We start from the raw sequence: 20,454 nt of genomic DNA, 5'->3' as shown, positions 1-20,454 counted from the left end.
ACAACAGCAGCAACAACAACAGCAGCAGCAACAGCAGCAACAACAGCAGCAGCGTTAACAGCAACATCAGCAGCAACAGCAGCAGCAGCAACAACAGCATCAGCGTTAACACCACCAGCATTAGCAATAACAAGAACAGCTTGGTCTACGAGGACTATTGCACAAACTTACAGACGAGGAGGTCAACGATCGTATTCAATGCGCACGCGAATCAAAAACCAGTGCAAAGGGGCCGCCCATAAATGACGTCACGCACCTGGGGGGGGGGGGTGGATCAGACATTTGTGACGATGTGTGACGAGGGGGGGGGGGGTGAGAAATGTGACGTCACGTAAAAATGCACATCTTTCAATAAATATAGAATTGTTACAACAACACAGTTTAAAGCGATTTGAAGCATGTTTTTATTTTCAAAATGGAAATATGTTTTTTTTTTGGGGGGGGGGTGGTGCAGAGCTTTGTGACGTCATATTTGAGGGGGGGCCTGACTTTTTGTGACGCCGTGTGACGAGGGAGGGAGGGAAGGGGGGTCAAAAATCGTCATAAACCGCGTGACGTCATTTATGGACACCCCCAAATGTAATGTGGCAAAGTTCGGTACAGGTACCAGTGTGAGTTCTGGCATCAGAGCGCGTTTACCTGTTACGGACGAAGTGAATCAGAAACACGGGACAGTGGCACTGAACGAGAATCTGATACCGCACTGGGCAACGTGGAGAGAGAGAGGGAGAGAGGGAGACGCGCGCTCCGAGTCGGACGGAGCAAGTTTCGTGACGTGCTTTGAAGCGTGGCGGACCTGTGATGGACCGGGCTCGTAAGAGTGTGCGGATAACAGACGTTCAAAAACTCTCACAAGGCGTGGAAGGGCAAGGACACGGTGTGACCGCGGGTGGCGGGGATGGAGGGAATGGTGATCGTAAGGATCATGAATTGATAGCAGCAGGATGCGTCACCTCGCCTCGGCGTTCTCAACGAGGGCGCTTTGAGCGGCAGAGTTGAATAGAGCCGGTTCAAATCGAGCGTGAAATTTCAGTGTTGCGTGCGTTTGTGTGCGCGTGCGCGCGTGTTTCACGTGAGCACGTACACACGCGCGCACACACGCGCACACGCACACGTGTGTACGCAGCCAGCAGTCGATGGAGCGGTGGTATTGTGATTAGCGTGCGTTCGTTTTCGATTAGCGACCCGAGTTCAACTCCCAGCGATGGCTAACATCAGTGGTAAGGTTAACGGAACAGAACCAGTCTTAACCCCCCCCACCTCCCCCGAGACCTTTCACTGACCAGCATGGTGAAGTATGATAAACCGCACCCCCGCCACCCCCACCCCCACGCTCTCTCTAATCGACATCGCGCGAGGCCTTCATCCATTGGAGGTGACGGAGAGATCAACTCGTATCGTTGCAGAATGTCCCCCGTCCACCCCCCCCCCCCGATCTCGGTGAGCTTAAGCAGAATGATAATAAAATAATAAATTGATAAAATAAAATAACAATATTTTATCAATGACAATATTTTATCAATTTATTATTTTTTTATTATCATTCTACGTGACTTTACCGAAAGAACCAAAGAAGATGAATCATTGCAGTCACGAAAGCTTTAAATCGAAGCTTAAGCAGAAGTTGAGCATTGTGGTGATGGGGCCTTTTATTAGCGCGGTACCCAGGTTATGAAACGCCTCGCCACTTCGAAATCAGCCAATCGGAATCGGTAGAACAACGGGGTGCTTCAAAAAAATGTTAACACTTCGGAGAATTTGCAACCACGCCACGAGAAATGCGCGCCGCCTCCGGGCCCTTGAGGCGGCCTGGAGAAGATTCCAGGCCACACGTTGACTACGACGGCGAACGAGTGGAGAGACTCTTTGACTTCTTTTTTTTTTAAGCTATTAACATTACGTTTATTATGCTACAGTATAGTATTATCCGTTCGTTTTCGATTAAAAACGATAGTCCCATATAAGTGTTAACTTTTTTTTAAGGACCCTGTATTTAAATCTAATTTGAAAGCCCCGCCACTTTAAAGTGGCCTTCCCTCTTTAGTGCGTTCAAGTTGCCCCCTGGGTTCTGTTCATGTTTCACTGCTTTCCATGCATTGCGCATTAGTATCCCAGTATGGAATGCTGCATTAATACATTTGCATTGCCATTATGACGTATCCCATTGGCCATTTTGTCTCTTCAAGTCAGAATGTGTTTGTCGTCGGCCGGCATATACTGCTGCTGCTGCTGCTGTGTTTGTGTGCGTGAAGTAGCTTGGGCGTGGAATGCGGCTCTCGAACAATGTTTGGTCAAAGCCACAACAACACAACATAACAAATGTCCCTTCTTATTCTTCCTCTTCTTTGAAATGTTTTGATTTTTTGCCGACCTCTTCTTGCCCTGGACTGCGAAGTGGCCCAGCCAAAGCGCACCTTGCAAACTCATTCTCGGAGGGAATCGCGGTTTCGAATGTTCAGCGGCTGCCGCGGCTAACATCGCGCGGGTGTCTTTACCGGAAAACGAAAAAAAACAACCCGAAAAAAAAACCCAGAAGAGACTACGGCTCGCCGTCACGGCGGTCGTTACGAAGCCCGCGATGCCGTTCGAAAGAAGTTGGCCAACGTGTGCCATCGTCAGCGTTCCGAATTTGGCCCGAGTTTGAGAGAGAGAGAAAAACTAAATAATTCACACCTCGATTACGCGAAGCAGTCATCGTGGCCCACTTCGAACACGTGGCCAGGACAAAACAAAAACTCTTGAGACTCAGTGCGGCTTTTTTTTGTCGTGGATAAACAAGCGTGTGGTAAATAATAATCGCAATAATAATTACACTTGGGTGAAGATTAACACTTCTACATTGTTTGACACCTTGTTGCAAATCCACCGTCATCACGATATATATATGAGAACTTTGCGTAACCCCGCGCACACAAGTCCGTGATCAATATCTAAATCCCTCAACGGATCTGACTCATATCCACCCCCGCTCCTTCCCCACAGCACAACTGGCTCTCGCTACACTCCAGCCACCTTTGTCTCCCTCCTACAAGCTGCCGCCAGACAGTTTCTCAAACCTACGCTGTCTGCTGCTGCTGCTTACATCATCATCATCATCCCCGACGAGCTTCATCCCTCACCGTCCTGAGATGCCGCAATCAGTTCTCGTCCTGCGCACGAGCTCATCTCACCGTCCCCGCTCACAGATCATGAGCTTCATCATCATCATCATCATGACCCATGGTCTATCCGCTGATGGATGAAGGCCTCTCCACATCATTATTATCACGTGCCATGACCCATCCCGTGCTGGACGAACGGTTCCCCACGCCATCATAACATCTTTCACGGTCACGAGATGCCACGAATTCACCGCGCAACTCGCGCGCACAAGTACCGATCTCGCCCCTCCGTCTCCGCAGCGTCCGTAATACCCTCTCGGGCGCGATCCATTCCTCGGGCTGCCATTCCGTTACCGACCTCAGCATCCATTCCAGCCACGCGCTCTTCCTTCCCAAAATGCAACCGCTCGATTCGCTTCAAACAGTCGATGCGATGTGTACTTCGACCGTGCGTGCGTCCGCCCGCCCGCTCTCGAATCCATGTAACGCATTCCTCTCCCTGTCCCTCGGCGTAATTACCGGCGTGCCTCCTCTCCCTATTTCTGTCCATGCATCTTTGCGTACTTCCCAGGGTGTACCCCAGCTGAGCTCCCGGCCATGCGGAGACGCCAAGCGCCGCGTGATGAATTCTCTCAATTAAATATCGCCAAATCGGTCGCTACCGACTCCGGGGAGACAGCGGGAGGGATGGTGGAATTATGCGTCTCTGTGTGTGTGCAGTTGCACGCGCGCGTGTGTGTCTGTGTGTGTGTCTGTGTGTGTGTGTGTCTGTATGTGTCTGTGTGTGTCTGTGTGTCTGTGTGTGTGTTTGGAGGAAGCGAGTGGGGGAGCGGTCGTGTAGCGGTTAGCGCGCTGCGCTATGAACCCGGCAACACGGGTTCGATTCCCGCTCACGGCCAACACCAGTGACGATTATCTGAACCGGTCGTGGGCCTCCCCTAGGTCGACTTAGCCTCAAATGAGTACCTAGTACGAGGTGTAGTAAACATCGCCACTGAGGAGACAAAAGCGGCCGGGCTTGATTCTGGCCACCCACCCCCTCGTATGCTGTGCCGGCCTTCATAGGAGCTGGCTAACAGCACTTGCCCCAACAGTCTGTTCAGGCTATACGGGGGATCTTTGTCTTTGTGGATAGAGGCTTTTTGTGTGGATCGGTGGCGCAGTGGTTAGCACATTGCGCAACGAACCCGGTTTTAACTGACTGCGATGTTTGCATCCTGCGTGCATATGTCAGCTGTTATTTCCGACTCTCTGTGTCTCTGTCTCTCTCTATGCCTCTCTCTTAGATCTATCATGCTCACATGTCCTTTGGATTGCACTCTCATGCTCACATGTCCTTTGGATGACACTCTCATGCTCACATGTCGTTTAGATTACACTCTCATGCTCACATGTCGTTTGGATTGCACTCTCATGCTCACATGTCCTTTGGATTGCACTCTCGTACTCACATGTCCTTTGGATGACACTATCATACTCACATGTCCTTTGTATTGCACTCTCATGCTCACATGCCCTTTGGATTGCATCTCTCATGATCACATGCCCTTCGGATTACACTCTCATGCTCACATGCCACTTGGATTGCACTCTCATGCTCACATGCCACTTGGATTACACTCTCATGCTCACATGTCCTTTGGATTGCACTCTCATGCTCACATGCTACTTGGATTGCACCCGTTGGGTCGCACTCCCTCGTCTAGGAGGCCGCTCTGCTATCTTACAGTTACATGCTAATTTCTCACGTTAACATCACTAGCACCGGCCACTTTTTTATGACCCTTGGGCTACACCCATTCCAAACCTTTTAAAACAGTCTGCCTCAGCTGCAGACCATGCTTTCCCACCTGATGACGGACGCTCGTGTTGCGCCCGAAACGTCGTGATTTATTTTATTATATACCTACGTGACTTTACCGAAAGGACCAAAGAGAATGGAATGATGTCGTTGGCAGGGGAAGCGCTACGGTGGTTGAGGAATGAGCGACAGCGATAGAGGGGTGCTTGGGGGATCACGATAGGGTAGAGGAGGGACGGAGATGAGTGGAGGGGCGACGGGGAGGGAAGATGAAAAGAATGGGCGATCAAGGAGAGGTGAGGCTTGAAGAGAGGAACGGTAGGAGGTCAAGGAGGGGGACTGCTTCGTGTACAGGGGCAGTGCTGAGTCTATGGGCAGTGTTGAATCTATGAGCAATGCTGAGTCTATGGACAGTGCTGAGTCTATGGGCAGTGCTGAGTCTATGGGCAGTGTTGAGTCGATCGGCAGTGGTGATTCTATGGACAGTGTTGAGTCTATGGAAAATTGTTGAGTCTATAGGCAGTGCTGAGTCTATGGGCAGTGCTGAGTCTATGGGCAGTGTTGAGTCTATGGGCAGTGCTGAGTCTATGGGCAGTGTTGAGTCGATGGGCAGTGCTGATTCTATGGACAGTGTTGAGTCTATGGAACATTGTTGAGTCTATGGGCAGTGCTGAGTCTATGGGCAGTGTTGAGTCTATGGACAGTGCTGAGTCTATGGGCAGTGTTGAGTCGATGGGGAGTGCTGATTCTATGGACAGTGTTGAGTCTATGGAACATTGTTGAGTCTATGGGCAGTGCTGAGTCTATGGGCAGTGCTGAGTCAATGGGCAGTTTTGGGTCTATGGACAGTGCTGATTCTATGGACAGTGTTGAGTCTATGGAACATTGTTGAGTCTATGGGTAGTGTTGACTCTACGAACAGTGCTGAGTCTATGAACAGTGCTGAGTCTATGAACAGTGCTGAGTCTATGAACAGTGCTGAGTCTATGAACAGTGCTGAGTCTATGAACAGTGCTGTCTATGGTCAGTGCTGAGTCTATGAACAGTGCTGAGTCTATGGGCAGTGCTGAGTCTATGGATAGTGCTGAGTCTATGGGCAGTGCTGCTCAATGTACAGGGGGAGATTATTCCTGTGGAGGGAAGCAAGGAGGGAGAAGGACCGAAAACGCAATTGGGCACAGGGAGAATGAGAGACCGAGAGATAAGAGGACGAGAGGAGGGGTCATGGAAGGAGATGAGAGAGGAGAGATGATGAAGTGGGGCCAGGCCATGGAGAGATGTAAGGACTATAGCGTCAGTTGCAGTAAACGGGAATCCATTGGAGTTCACGGAGGAGAATCGAAGGGGAGATTGGAAATAACTCGTGCACAGCAGCCGCGTGGATCTTTACATTACGAGTCCGTGAGAGATGGGTTCTGGCTTTTCGGAAGGATTTCACCCAGCAGCAGATGGATAATCGCTCACAATTGCGACACATGCATTGTTGGACCAGGCAGGGCAATGGTAAAGCCCGGGTCAGTGCGCTTCACTTTCGCCGATAAGACATCATCAGCGGGAGGGCCGCCACAAATTTGTAGCCATCTTGGGGGTTTGACAGCATCACGATGATGATGGGGGTGGTGGTGGGGGTGGTGGTGATGGTGGGGGGAGGCGTTGACACTCTTTGTGTATTGTCGGGGTGCCGAATGCTCAGGGGCCTGCGCTAAATGACAACGAGGGGGGCCGCGCCAGCTACCCGCGGCGGGACTGGCGATGAAGATTGCTGGCGTCTGGAGTTTTCGTGCCAAGTCGCTTTCAACCGGTACCGCTTTCTCTCCCCCTCTCTCGCCGCAAGACGAGACACGGCCGCTGCCTCTCTCACGACAGAGAGAGAGAGAGAGGCAGCGAGCGTCGCTCATTCTCTCGCGTGGTTACGAGCCGCGCTCCGCCTCGCTCGACCGCATTGAGGTTCGGAATCAAAATTTTACGTGACGGTATTTTTTGTGCAGTCACTGGTGACCGTGGCCTGAGAACATTACCTCGCACAGACCCGAGGACCCGCTTTAATCACGGGCGGATTACGAATCGGAACCTTAATTGTCCTGACTCGAGGACCTCCCTGGCCATGGCCATTGTGAGCCTGCCGAGTTGTACAAGCAGCCTGTGATGCTCGACTGTGTGTGCGTGCGCGTGCGCGTATGTGTGTACCCATGTTGCACTTATTTCGCACCGTACATCGCCGACCATGCAAAGCAAAGGTGATCGGGGAAGGACAATAAAACTGAGCACACAAAAAGCAGTTGTAAAAGAAGTTAGTTTTCAATCCAGACTTTAAAGTGCATGACTCCAGTGGATTCCTAATATGGCGTGCGCGACGACCGCCATATGGCGTGCGCGATGAAAACCACCACCACCACCACCACGTGGCTTTACCTTCGTGTTGTGCGCGGTGCTTTTAGCGCCACAGCGCGTGGATTTGTAGCGTTTATTTTCATTTGTGTTTCTGGTGACTTTGTGCATTTCGTATCGAAATCGCCTCCAGTGCTGTTGCTGCTGGCGGCAATGAAAGTTGTTTAAAAGTCAAAAAAATATATATCGGAAGGAAGAGCGTTCCAGATGGCCGCAGCAACGCATCTGAAAGCGCCGCACGATGCGGTGAATACAGTCTTTGTTCGATGGCTAAGCCGAAAGCCGCTGCGAGGAAGACCGAAGTTCGTGTGATGGAGGTTTATGCTCCTTGACGAAATCGGCTGAGTGATTGTGGTTGATTTGCCGCAAGCACTTTGCGTGCGTAATGAGAGCAAACGGAAGCCAATGCAGCTCAGACAGCACTGGACGGTGAACTCTCTCATACCCCTCTAGCGAGGGGGTTGGGGGGGGGCGCTTCCGCTAGCAGTGGAGTGAGCAAGCGCTTGCAGGGCTACGCCTTTACCCGTGTCCCTCTACACAGCAGTGTGGATCTGCTTGCCACACTGGCCACATGAGTTAGATTCCCGACCAAGACCAACATTAGAGTTACCTCGCGTGGACTAATGGAGGACCGTCCATAATGTAACACGAATTTTTGTCCCTGGGTAGTAAGTGGTATTTTCGAATTGCTTATGCCTCAAAAGTATAGAAAATGGCTATTATTCCGCACGAACTTTGCTCTTGACATCAGGCGGAGATCCCACCACAACAGCCCGGAGTCTCCCGCGCATCTCCCTTATATCTCAACACGAGGCCACGCCCCCCTTCTCGATCATTCTCGCTGACTCTGGACGCTCCCTCTACCGGCAGACTCCACCGGCCTCTTCCGTCGCCTGACAACGCTCCTTTCTGGAGCAGCCACCAGTCCCTTGGCACTCACAACTGATACCCCTGTCATTACCTCCCGTGACCACCAGTCCCTTTGCACTCACAACTGATACCCCTGTCATTACCTCTCATGGCCACCAGTCCCTTTGCACTCACAACTGATACCCCTGTCATTACCTCTCGTAGCCACCAGTTCTTTCGCACTCACAACTGATACCCCTGTCATTACCTCCTGTAGCCACTAGTCCCTTCGCACTCACAACTGATACCCCTGTCATTATCTCCCGTGGCCACCAGTCCCTTCGCACTCACAACTGATACCCCTGTCATTACCTCGCGTAGCCACCAGTCCCTTGGCACTCACAACTGATACCCCTGTCATTACCTCCCGTAGCCACCAGTCCCTTGGCACTCACAACTGATACCCCTGTCATTACCTCCCGTAGCCACCAGTCCCTTCGCACTCACAACTGATACCCCTGTCATTACCTCCCGTAGCCACCAGTTACTTCACACTCACAACTGATACCCCTGTAATTACCTCCCGTAGCCACCAGTTACTTCACACTCACAACTGATACCCCTGTCATTACCTCCCGTAGCCACCAGTTCCTTCACACTCACAACTGATACCCCTGTCATTACCTCCCGTAGCCACCAGTCCCTTCACACTCACAGCTGACTCCCCTGTCATTACCTCCCGTGGCCACCAGTCCCTTCACACTCACAGCTGACTCCACCTGTCATTACCTCCCGTAGCCACCGGTCCCTTCACACTCACAACTGATACCCCTGTCATTACCTCCCGTTGCCACCAGTCCCTTCGCACTCACAACTGATACCCCTGTCATTACCTCCCGTAGCCACCAGTCCCTTCGCACTCACAACTGATACCCCGGTCATTACCTCCCATGGCCACCAGTCCCTTCGTGCTCACAACTGATACCCCTGTCATTACCTCCCGTAGCCACCAGTCCCTTCACACTCACAGCTGACTCCACTGTCATTACCTCCCGTGGCCACCAGTCCCTTCACACTCACAGCTGACTCCACCTGTCATTACCTCCCGTAGCCACCGGTCCCTTCACACTCACAACTGATACCCCTGTCATTACCTCCCGTTGCCACCAGTCCCTTCGCACTCACAACTGATACCCCTGTCATTACCTCCCGTGGCCACCAGTCCCTTCACACTCACAACTGATACCCCTGTCATTACCTCCCATGGCCACCGGTCCCTTCACACTCACAACTGGCTCCCCTGTCATTACCTCCCGTAGCCACCAGTCCCTTGGCACTCACAACTGATACCCCTGTCATTACCTCCCGTGGCCACCAGTCCCCTCACACCGCATGCAGGCTCTACTGTCAATACATATTCATACTGGAGCAATCCGATGAGCTTTGAAGGTCTTTTTTCACAGATGTCCATAAGCGGTGGCGGAGAGCGAGCTATTGCAGGGCCTGCGCATTTGCCTCTTCGCTCTATACGACAGCGTGGAGCTCCATGTCACACTTCGAAACGCGTGGCCACCTAAGGTCGATTCCGGACCACGATGAGCGTCAGTGGCGAGTGATGTCTGAACCGGTCCTCAGCTCCCCACTCCTCCACTCCCCACCTCACCCTCGTTTGCCAACCCGCACTGTCCAGAGTGGTGAAGTATAGTCAAACAACCCACATAACCAGCACAGTAACTCATCCAGCAGTGGATAGACCTTTGCTGATTGATGATGATGATGATTCACACCCGCGACTGGGGCGACTTCCTGTGTTAAGGTGTCTATGGTCTCCCCCTGTTCTAACCGAGTTTCCTCCGGTTTTCCCCGGTTTACACCCCTCTACCACCACCAGCAGCACCCACACCACCACTCCAAAACACCATCTCGCTCCAACGCTGTAAAAACAAAAATATCCACAAATGACTCACGTTGACGAATGGTCGCCCTCCACCCCACCCCCATCACGACTGGCAGACGCCTGCCAATCGATCAGCCAGGTGCTGCGAGTAACCTTAATGCCAAAAAGGAACAGCTACCCATAGTGGGGGGGGGGGGGGGGGGGGGGGTGGTCTCTGATTCTGAGCCGTGTCGCTGTGCTGACAGAGAGATGGAGAGCGCGCGGCACCCATAGCCAGCTCGCTAGTTTCATGAGGCGGGCCACTGCGAATGAGTCATGTGTTCATTGAAGGTGTCCGGTGCAAGGCCCGCTTCCTTTGCTGAACGGTCAAGGGGCATGGAAGAGGCGTGATCGCCGAGAGGCGCAAAGAGTCCGAGAGAGATGAACGCATGCATCGACGAAGGCAACGCACGCACGTCAGCGGCATGCGTTCAAATGGGTACCCGGCCGCCTTTGTCTCCCACGAGGGAGACAAAGGCGGCCGGGCGTGGTGCTCGTCACCCACCCCCTCGTGTGCGTGTAGGTATACACGGGGGATCTTTGACTTTGAGTTGTACGAATGCCACCGCTTCTCTGTCGTGATGGAGTCGGTGTGTTTATTTCGTAGAGGGAGAGAGAGAGAGAGGGGCAGTCCTAGGCAGAGGAGGGGAATGGAAGGTGTTTATTGAGCCTGGACTTAACCAGGGGGCATGGAGGCGGCAGCACGGATGGCTGGGGGATGGTGGTTCCGGACTGTGGGGGCAGCAGAGGAGAAAGAGCGACCTCCCACTGAGCGACGCTTGATTGGAGTCTTCCACAGATGGATTGGGGAATGCGTGGAAGGAAGTTGAGTGAGATGAGAGGGGTAGAGGTAGGAGAGTGCGTGGAGAGGAGTAGAGTGAGATGAGAGGGAGAGGTACGAGAGTGCGTGGAGAGGAGTAGAGTGAGATGAGAGGGGAGAGGTAGGAGAGTGCGTGGAGGGGAGTAGAGTGAGATGAGAGGGAGAGGTAGGAGAGTGCGTGGAGAGGAGTAGAGTGAGATGAGAGGGGAGAGGTACGAGAATGCGTGGAGAGGAGTAGAGTGAGATGAGAGGGGAGAGGTAGGAGAGTGCGTGGAGGGGAGTAGAGTGAGATGAGAGGGGAGAGGTAGGAGAGTGCGTGGAGGGGAGTAGAGTGAGATGAGAGGGAGAGTTAGGCATTAGCAATGTATGCATCTGTCGAGGCAACAGCACTAACGGCTGAGAGAGGGGGGCTGGGGGAGGGGGGTCCCGGCCAGATTTTCAGAACTAATGGTGGATAGCAGAGGAAGCGCATTTGAATCAATTTATGCAGCTCAAGCAAAATTTAAACGACGTTCAACAACTGCGAGGAACACGCGGAGCGAGGGGGCGCTCACCTTGCTCATCGATTTTGCCCGAACGGAGTTGCGTCAAGCCTCCATCGTTGTTGCGTTAAAAAAATAGAAAGTCTTGCGGTTGCCACACGTGGCGCCTTGTGGGCTTGGCCACGGAGAACGAAGCAGCAGTAGCAGCAGCGGGAGCAGCAGCAACAGGAGCAGCGTGAGCAGGAGCAGCAGCAGGAGCAGCGGGAGCAGCAGCAACAGGAGCAGCGTGAGCTGGAGCAGCAGCAGGATCAGCGGGAGCAACAGCAGCAGGAGCAGCAGCAGCAGGAGCAGCAGCTGCAACAGGAGCAGGAGCAGCAGCAGGAGCAGCAGCAGCAGGAGCAGCAGCAGCAGGAGCAGCAGCAGCTGGAGCAGCGGGAGCAGCAGCAGGAGGAGCAGCAGCAGGAGCAGCAGGAGCAGCAGGAGCAGCAGGAGGAGCAGGAGCAGCAGCAGCAGCAACAGGAGCAGCAGGAGCAGCAGGAGGAGCAGCAGCAGCAACAGGAGCAGCAGCAGGAGCAGCAGGAGCAGCCGGCTGGCGAAGTTAACCGCGCTCAAATATTGATGCCTGCCGAGAGTTTCTCGTCCAATCTCCCCACACAGGTCCCACAGTTTTCCTGGAATAAGAAACACAAAAACAACTCGAGCTAAAATAAAACAACTGAAACGTAATATTTAACTATTTATTTACACGATAAAAGCTTTCAGTTTATGTATAATGCATCGGTATGTGTTTGGGGATGTGGTTATCACTCTGCGTTCAGAACGCGGCGACTCGAATTCGATTCCCGGGCCACGGCTCAGGGCAGTGGAAAACAACATCTGAACCCGTGCTGGGGTTCCAAGTAGGTCCGACTCGGACTGAAATTAGTACCTGTCACGTGTGTAAGCATCAGACACTGAGAATACAAAGGCGGCCGGGCGTGGTGCTGGCCACCCATCTATCTCGTGTGCCACACAGGGCCTGCGAGGTGCTCGCTAACAGCACTTGCCCCAAAAGCCTACTGAATACTATATGAGGGGTAGGGGGCTTTTATCTTTGTGCGTGCATGGTAGAGGTGGTACCTGCTGCGGTGTTTAAACACAAGCACTGGGAAGACAAAGGCGGCCGGGCGTGGAACTAACCACACCACTCCTTCTCGTGCGCTGTGCGTGCTTCATAGGCGCTCTCTCACAGCACTTGCCCCAACCCCCCAACTCCCCAGGCGAAGCAGTCCATTGAGGCTACACGGGGCACCTTTATCTTCGTGATTTTCGCCTTTCATCACGCTCGTGCGTGAACGCCAACAGCGGAGAGACAAAGGCGTGCGTGCGCGGTGCTAGCCACGTGACCCCACCCCCCCCCACGCCACCCCTACCACTCATCTCGTACGCTGTCAGCACTTGCCCCAACAGTCTGTGCAGGTTTCACATTTTGACTTAAAACTTCATCAGACCGCGTTGTGTTGCCATCGAAACGTCGAGGGATTTTTTTTTTGCTTTTATTTTTAATCCATTTTTTATTTTAATTAAATTTTTATTTCCTATCGACGTGACTTTACCGAATGAAACCAAGACTATGAAGTCTGTGTGCAGGCTACGCCGTCATGGTTCGTCCGTGCGTGGGGAGGAGGTGCGTGGGTTGACCGTCGCGTGGGGCCTCGCTGTCGGTGGTGACGAAGAGCGGACGGGAGTCGTGAACACACCGGGGGGGTGGGGTGGAGGGGGTGGAGGGGTGGGGGTGGAGGGGGGTGGAGGGGGGTGGACGGGGAGGGGCGTGGAGGGGGTTGGAGAGGGTGGGGAGTGGATGGGGGATCGGGTGGGGGGGAAGGGAATGGAGGGGGGTGGAGGGAGTGGGGAGTGGAGGGGAGTGGAGGTGGGTGGAGGGGGTGGAGGGGGTGGGGGGTGGGGGTGGGGGGTGGAGGGGGTGGGGTGGAGGGGGTTGGAGGGGGGTGGACGGGGAGGGGCGTGGAGGGGGTTGGAGGGGGTGGGGAGTGGAGGGGGGTGGAGGGGGTGGGGGGTGGATGGGGGATCGGGTGGGGGGGAGGTGGAGAAGGGGGTAGGGAGTGGAGGGGGGTGGAGGGGGGTGTAGGGGGTCGAGGGGTGGAGGAGGGTGGAGGGATTGGAGTGGGTGGGGAGTGGAGGGGAGTGGAGGAGGTGGAGGAGGGTGGAGGGGGTGGAGGGGAGTGGAGGAGGTGGAGGGGGTGGAGGGGGGTGGAGGAGGGTGGAGGGGGAGCTCGACACGCGCCGTACCGCGTGAAACGATGCGCATCGCATACTGATGCACGCGACCAAAGGCAAAGGCAAAATATCGCCCCCACCCCTCCACCCCCCCGATAGCATTCGATGGACCGTTGTGGAGCGAGTGGCACTAGTGAGCACCTACACACCTATTTATTTATTTATTTTTATTTGACTACGTCAAGGACCATTGATGTTACACAGGTCTCGTGGTTTTTTTTTTTGTCAGAAGCGACCTGGCCCATAAGTGATAGCCCAGCGCAGTGGCTTATCATCATCACGGGGACAGCCGAATGCTCTGAACGCGTGACGTTGATTCTAAATGTGGACGGGGCAGGGAGGGAGTGGGGGGGACCGGAGGATCCCGAGAAAAATCCCGGCCGCCGCGAGGCAGACAGGAAAACTCCCAATATACAGCAGCAGCAGGCGTCAGGGTCTGGCGCGAACCCACGACCTCCTGTAAACCAGGCGAGGTAGTTAACAACTCATAGCCACCGTGATGATGAGACAGAGAGACACACACACACACACTCCACATATACAGCAGGCGTCAGGGTCTGGCGCGAACCCACGACCTCCTGTAAACCAGGCGAGGGAGTTAACAACTCATAGCCACCGTGATGATGATGATGAGACAGAGAGACACACACACTCCACATATACAGCAGGCGTCAGGGTCTGGCGCGAACCCACGACCTCCTGTAAACCAGGCGAGGGAGTTAACAACTCATAGCCACCGTGATGATGATGATGAGACAGAGAGACACACACACACTCCACATATACAGCAGGCGTCAGGGTCTGGCGCGAACCCACGACCTCCTGTAAACCAGGCGAGGGAGTTCATATCTTGTCACCGCGTCACACGAGGCGAGGCGCGGTGGGACAGCTGTGATGTACGCAGCAGGACAGCTGTGATGTACACAGCAGGACAGCTGTGATGTACACAGCAGGACAGCTGTGATGTACACAGCAGGACAGCTGTGATGTACACAGCAGGGCAGCTGTGATGTACACAGCAGGACAGCTGTGATGTACACAGCAGGACAGCTGTGGTGTACGTGGCAGGACAGCTGTGATGTACACAGCAGGGCAGCTGTGATGTACACAGCAGGACAGCTGTGATGTACACAGCAGGACAGCTGTGATGTACACAGCAGGGCAGCTGTGATGTACGCAGCAGGACAGCTGTGATGTACACAGCAGGACAGCTGTGATGTACACAGCAGGACAGCTGTGATGTACACAGCAGGACAGCTGTGATGTACGCAGCAGCACAGCTATGATGTACACAGCAGGACAGCTGTGATGTAGGCAGCAGGACAGCTGTGATGTACACAGCAGGACAGCTGTGATGTACACAGCAGGACAGCTGTGATGTACGTGGCAGGACAGCTGTGATGTACACAGCAGGACAGCTGTGATGTACGTGGCAGGACAGCTGTGATGTACACAGCAGGACAGCAGTGATGTACACAGCAGGGCAGCTGTGATGTACACAGCAGGACAGCTGTGATGTACACAGCAGGACAGCTGTGATGTACGTGGCAGGACAGCTGTGATGTACACAGCAGGGCAGCTGTGATGTACACAGCAGGACAGCTGTGATGTACACAGCAGGGCAGCTGTGATGTACGCAGCAGGACAGCTGTGATGTACACAGCAGGACAGCTGTGATGTACACAGCAGGACAGCTGTGATGTAGGCAGCAGGACAGCTGTGATGTACACAGCAGGACAGCTGTGATGTACACAGCAGGACAGCTGTGATGTACGTGGCAGGACAGCTGTGATGTACACAGCAGGACAGCTGTGATGTACACAGCAGGACAGCTGTGATGTACACAGCAGGACAGCTGTGATGTACACAGCAGGACAGCTGTGATATACACAGCAGGACAGCTGTGATGTACACAGCAGGACAGCTGTGATGTACGCGGCATCACGATGGTGTCTTCCAACTCCCGCCTGGCTCCAGGCTTTCAATGCGCAGGTTCAGGCAGGGACGGGTCCTCTTTAAGACCCGGCACCGTGTCCGTCCCGTGCTCACCGCGCTGCATTGCTAAGGGGCCGTCCATAAATGACGTCACGCGTTTTTGGACGATTTTTGACCCTCCCCCTCAAATATGACGTCACAAAGTTCTGCCCCCCCCCCTCCCCGCCAAAACCAAAAATAAAACATGCTTCAAATCGCTTTAAACTATTGCCATTGTATTGCGGATTTAATGTGGCGCTGCACTCTGATGTTGTAGGAGAAAACATTTATTTAAAAAAAGTCTATTTAATTAAGTAGAACGTGTTGTCTATATTTATTTAAAGTTGCGCATTTTGATGTGACGTCACATTTCTCAAACCCGCCCCCCCCCCCCCTCTCGTCACACATCGTCACAAATGTCTGACACCCCCCCCCCCCCGCCCTAGGTGCGTGACGTCATTTATGGACGGCCCCAAAGGTCGCACTCATTGCACATCACAAAGCGGCGCTTTCCACAAATGAACCGCCAATCACCTCGCTGCTGATGTCGTCAAGGAGCAGTAATCCATCATCACGCGAACTCCGCTCATCCCCGCGGCAGCAGAAGCGGCCACTCATTTGGCTAAGCCATCGAAGAAAGTCGGCGGTCACCGCTGCATCGCGCGGCGCTTTCAGATGCGCCGCGTCTGCGGCCGTCTGGAACGCTCTTCCCTTTCCGATATTAAGAAGCCACTTGTTAGATCATCGTCTAGTTTGACAAACTAATTTCTTTAGAACTGCGTTTTGTGTTCAGTTTGTTGTCCTTCCGTGCGCACCTCCGATTAGCACGGTTGGCTACGTACGTACGGTGCGAAAGAAGTCGGCATACATACACTCACCCACTCACTGAACCACTCACCCACTCACTGATCCACTCACTGACCCACTCACTCACGGTTGGCTACTCACGGTGCGAAAGAAGTTCAACATACATACACTCACCCATTAACTCACCCACTCACTCACCCACTCACTCACCCACTCACTGATTTAACTCACTCACGGTTGGCTGAGTACGGTGCTAAAGAAGTTCAACGTGCATACATACACTCACCCACTCACTCATCCACTCACTAACCCACTCACTAACGCACTTACGGCTGGCTGCGTACGTTGTGAAATAAGTTCAACATACATACACTCACCCATTCACGCACCCACTCACTCACCCACTCACTCACCCACTCACTGATTTAACTCACTCACGGTTGGCTGCGTACGGTGCTAAAGAAGTTCACCGTGCATGCATACACTCACCCACTCAGTCATCCACTCACTAACCCACTCACTAACGCACTTACGGCTGGCTGCGTACGTTGTGAAATAAGTTCAACATACATACACTCTTCTTTGGTTCTTTCGGTAAAGTCACGTAGAATGAGAATAAAATAATAAATTGATAAAATAAAATAACACAATAATATTCTCACGACGTTTCGGCCACAACACAAGCGGCGTGAGAATATTATTGTGTTATTTTATTTTATAAATTTATTATTTTATTCTCATTCTACGTGACTTTATCGAAAGAACCAAAGAAGGTGAATCATTGCAGTCACGAAAGCTTTAAATCGATACATACACTCACCCATTAACTCACCCACTCTATCACCTACTCACTCACCCACTCACTAACGCACTTACGGCTGGCTACGTACGTTGTGAAAGAAGTTCAACATACATACACTCACCCATTCACTCACCCAGTCAATCACCCACTCACTCACCCACTCACTAACGCACTTACAGCTGAACGTCTCACGGTGCGAAAAAAGTTCACCATGCATACAGCATGGCCACTGGTCGAGAGTAACGCTGGAGTTGCAGTTCAGGGGCGGGAAAACGTCATCGTGACCGGTTGTGGAGATGGAGCATTGAGATCGTCGCGTGCACCGGCTAAGGTAGATTGTTGACGTTGCGGAGCTGTGAGTGACGGTGACGGCCTCTGGGTGGACTTCATCTAGCAGTGGATAGATCATAGGTGGCGATGGTGATTATTATTACGTACAGAATTACAAACAAGTTCAAACAATATGTATATATATACTTGTCCTAAGAGGTAGCCGGGTGGTTTTGAAGAGGAATTCTGTGCCATAGTGTGCCGAGTAGCTGGGTTTGATTCCAGATTCTAACCACCCGTGATTAAACTTGATCATTAATGATTTACACAGAGACCCATAGATGTACATAGAGACCCATAGACTTACATAGAGACCCCATAGACTTACATAGAGACCCCATAGACTTACACAGAGACCCATAGACTTACATCGAGAGCCATAGACTGACACAGAGACCCAAAGACGTACACAGAGACCCATAGACTTACATAGAGACCCCATAGACTTACATAGAGACCCCATAGACTTACACAGAGACCCATAGACTTACATCGAGAGCCATAGACTGACACAGAGACCCAAAGACGTACACAGAGACCCATAGACTTAGCAAAGACCCATAGACTTACATAGAGAGCTATAGACTGACACAGAGACCCAAAGACGCACATAGAGACCCATACACTTACATAGAGAGCCATAGACTGACACAGAGACCCAAAGACGTACATATAAAGCCATAGACTTACCAGAGACCCATAGACTTACATAGAGACCCCATATACTTACATAGAGACCCACAGACTTACATAGAGAGCCATAGACTGACACAGAGACCCAAGACGTACATAGAGACCCATAGACTTACCAGAGACCCATAGACTTACATAGAGACCCAATATACTTACATAGAGACCCACAGACTTACATAGAGATCTATAGACTGACACAGAAACCCATATACGTACATAGACTTACACAAAGGCCCATATACTTACAAAGACACCCTATAGGCTTACACAGAGATGCATATACTTACATAGAGACCCATAGACTTACACAGAGACCCACAGACTTACACAGAGATCCATAGATTGCCACAGAGACCAATAGACGTACATATAAACCCATATACTTACACAGAGACCCATAAACTTACATGGAGACCCCATATGTTTACAGAGTCCCATAGACTTACATAGATACCCCTTAGGCTTACACAGAGACCCATAGACTTAAACAGCGACCCCTCGACTCACATAGAGACCCATAGACTTACACAGAGATCAAAAGATCTACATAGAGACCCATAGGCTTAAATGGATACCCATAGACATACATAGAGATCAAAAACTTAAACAAAGACCCATATACTTACATAGAAACCCATAGATTTATATAGAGATCCACAGACATACATAGAACCCATAGACTTACACAAAAACCCATAGACTTACATAGAGATCCATAGACTTACGTATAGACCAATATACTTACACAGATACCCATAGACTTACATAGAGACCTATAAACTTACATAGAGACCCCATATGTTTACAGAGTCCCATAGACTTACATAGAGACCCCTTAGGCTTACACAGAGACCCATAGACTTAAACAGCGACCCCTCGACTCACATAGAGACCCATAGACTTACACAGAGATCAAAAGATCTACATAGAGACCCATAGGCTTAAATGGATACCCAAGCCATACATAGAGATCAATATAATTACACAAAGACCCATAGACTTACATAGCGACCCATAGATTTATATAGAAACCCACATACATACGTAGAGACCAATAGACTTACACAGATACTCATAGACTTATATAGAGACCCATATATTTACATAGAGACCCGTAGATTTATATAGAGACCCATATGCTTAGATAGAGACCCATAGATTTGCATAGAGACCCATAGACCGAAATAGAGACCCATATATTTACATAGAGACCCATAGACTTAAGTAGATATCCATGTCCTCACACAAAGTTGTGATTAATTATGTTTAAAGGTTAAATGTTTGTTGATGTTCAGGCGGCGGTTGGGCTAGCGCTGCTCTTGATTTGTGGGATATATGTAGCTTGCCATGCTATGGGGTTACAGTAGAAAATTGCCATTGTTATTATTACTATTGAAGGGCTCTCAGAAGTTGTTCAGCAATATGCATGGAACATTCTTACACGTGAAGGGTTGTTTGGCTCTATTCTGCTATGGTAAGAGGTTCCAAATGGATTATTGGTCTCATTACAAGACGCCAATAGCAATTTTGGAAGAATATTGGTAGAGAGGACATTGTAGTTGTGTATATATATATAAATGCCATTATTTATGATCATTATTAAAAAGACAAACATTGCTCGTGTTCATTCACGGACTCAAACGTGTTCGGAAAGATTCAAAAGTGCGACTAGACCATACTTCACCACGCTGGTCAGTGCGAGTTGTTGGTAAATCGGCGTTATTGGTGTGAGTCCGGATCGATTCGGGGCCGTCCATAAATGACGTCACACGATTTTGGACGATTTTTGACCTTCCCCCCCCCCTTCGTCACACGGTGTCACAAAAAGTCAGACCCCCCCTCAAATATGACGTCACAGAGCTCTGCCCCCCCCCCCCCAAATATATAAAACATGCTTCAAATCGCTTTAAACTATTGTCATTGTAGAGCGTATTTAATGTGGCGATGCACTCTGATGTTGTAGGAGGAAACATTTTTTTAAAAGTCTATTTAAATAAATAGAACGTGTTGTCCATATTTATTTAAAGTTGCGCATTTTGATGTGACGTCACATTTCTCACCCCCCCCCCACTCGTCACACATCGTCACAAATGTCTGACACCCCCCCCCCCCCCCAGGTGCGTGACGTCATTTATGGACGGCCCCTTAGGATATCACTAGCCGCCGATGTTAGCCGTGGCTGGAAGTCGAAATAATG

Source organism: Petromyzon marinus, chromosome 48 (assembly GCF_048934315.1).
Source record: "Petromyzon marinus isolate PM22_M1 ecotype Great Lakes invasive population chromosome 48, UKy_Petmar_22M1.pri1.0, whole genome shotgun sequence".
NCBI classification, from domain to species: Eukaryota; Metazoa; Chordata; class Hyperoartia; order Petromyzontiformes; family Petromyzontidae; genus Petromyzon; species Petromyzon marinus.
The sequence above is the reverse complement of the archived record's forward strand: the minus strand, read 5'-3'. Positions refer to the sequence as shown.